Raw genomic sequence first — 2,395 nt, 5'->3', positions numbered from 1 at the left:
TACACCATAAAAATACTCATTAATAATATCCCTTAGGTATATTTACTGCCAATAATTATTTTAACAGTATCCATTTGCTTGTTTTTAATTATGAATCGTGGTTTACGGCTAACCAGCCGAGTGGAAGTTTAACAACTACCAAAAAGCTAAACATTACATATAATTTGCAATTGGATTAGATGGATAAATTGATGTGAAGATTTGCGAAAAAGTTACACGTCTTCTCAGTGAGAATCGAACTCACGACTCCCTGATCTCTAGTTAGGGCGCGTTACCCCTACGCCATGAGAGGACTCATGAACGCAGAAGTTAACCTGGATTCGATTTCAGCTCAATAATAATCACGTGGTCCTTTTCCGCAAAGTGCACCTCTTTCGGAAGAATTTGATGCCCATCCAAACACAACGCTTTCTATTCATATCCAATGCCTAGCTCGAGAGCGCATTATTTTTTAGGTATGGAAATAGCACACTACACTAGCCAGCAACCGTGCTGGCTGAGGTTTCTATTGTGTGGGCTTCCAATGGGTCGCGACGTTCTCAAACGATCGGTTACGGAACATGAGTTCGTTGCTCGATAAATGCCGTTTTTACTCATATTCCGAACACTTAAGGTCAACAGTGACTTCAAATGCATCTGATAGGCATAAATAATCTAATAGTTGTAAAAATTTCAATTTCTCTGCAAAGCCTAACTGTTAGCTGTTGGGTGTGTCGAGAAAATTGTTTATTTGAACATGTTTAGTATTGTTTTTACGTAAAAGTTTAGAACAACATTTTGATTCAAATGCCGAACACTGTCTCCATTCTGTCTCATATTCCGAACACCTTGATTCATATTCCGAACAGCACGAATAAATCATATTCGAATGAATAATTTCGCAAATAATTTGATCTGAGCAAGTTTTACTGGTCTCAAACTAGAGGATCATTACTACTCCTAAGGTATAAAATAGATTGGAAGACGTTAAAATTGAATAGCAATTCACTGCCATTTCCTTGCAATTTGATGACATATTTCAGTGAAACATTTCAACCAAGTCGCCCTACAAAAACCAATGTTCGGAATATGAGTCTATTCGGAATTTGAGACAAAACGGTACATTAATTTTCTAAATCAGTAGTGTCATTGAAGGCTGTAAATGCGGGAAATTCAGCGGGAAATAGAACATTTTTCTACAGTTGATTTGGGTTGCCCTTAGCAGCTCCGCTGATTGTGATTTGCTTACTGTAGTGCGCTTGCCTACTGTAGTGTGAATTTCAGAACTTTTCCCAATCCTGCTTGTGACCGCAGTACAACCCGGAATATCTCCGACATGGTTCCGAATTCATCGTTGTCCATTTATGACAAATAACTGAAACCTTTTTAAAGTAAACTGAGGTTTGTTTCAAAAAATCGAATAGAAATAGGCGAAATGGCATTTATTTGAAAATGCCTTGTCGGAGGTCGGTAACGTAAAGGTTAAGGAAATTCTGCATTCTTCATAGTAATTCGTCTATGCTGTTGATTTAAAAATGTGAGACATGAATCTTGGGTAATGCCATAATCATGGAAATCATTGTTTCAAAAAGATGAAAAATTTACGCATGAACGAAAATTAATTTTTACATAGACCTGATTTTTTATTAGCTTACGAATATATAAAAGAGAAGTACCATGCATGCATTGAAAATATTCCATCGATAAATGATTATTACAACTTTTACTAGGTGGTACAGTCTGATCAATGTTACCCCGATGTTCAATGTTACTCCGGATTGCGGTATTCATGATTTCTCAGAGAAGTTCTCCGCAGATCAATCTGCATGTTTTCTCAATCATCTGGTCGGTGTTCAGACAGACTGGACCAAGTTTTTTCATGGTTTCCGGAAAACGTTCCCCAGATGTTAGAAATTTCAATATATTTACATTTTTGCTGTAGGGGGACACGGGGCAGTATGGACACCCTAAGGAATTTGCCTATTTTGACTGCGAGGACATGAATATTATACTGTTTTTTATGTGCAGTATGCTTTTTAGCGTTCTTAAGCATTTGTTAAACATGGTTGCATAATTGGGAAAAAAATATTTTGTATTCAAAAATAGGTTTAAAAAAAGCTTACATTTGGTAGTCTCCATCAAGCTAGCTTGATGGGGCAAAGTGGACACCCCCATGGGGCATTATGGACACCCTAATGTTTATAGGAAAATTGTCCCGCGATCGTTCTCAAAACCTCTAAAAATGAATTTCATATTCAGGAAACCATAGTGACAGGTCACTGTGCCACTGGATACATGATTAAAACCAATTTACGACATTTTTCGTAGAGATGCTGTCAATATTGCCTCCAGGTTAGTTTTAATCAAGAATTGACGATTTTCAACTGATTTGTGGTTCCGCTTCATAATCATTGCA

The sequence above is a fragment of the Aedes aegypti genome, chromosome 2, assembly GCF_002204515.2.
Source record: "Aedes aegypti strain LVP_AGWG chromosome 2, AaegL5.0 Primary Assembly, whole genome shotgun sequence".
Taxonomy (NCBI): Eukaryota; Metazoa; Arthropoda; class Insecta; order Diptera; family Culicidae; genus Aedes; species Aedes aegypti.
The sequence above is the reverse complement of the archived record's forward strand: the minus strand, read 5'-3'. Positions refer to the sequence as shown.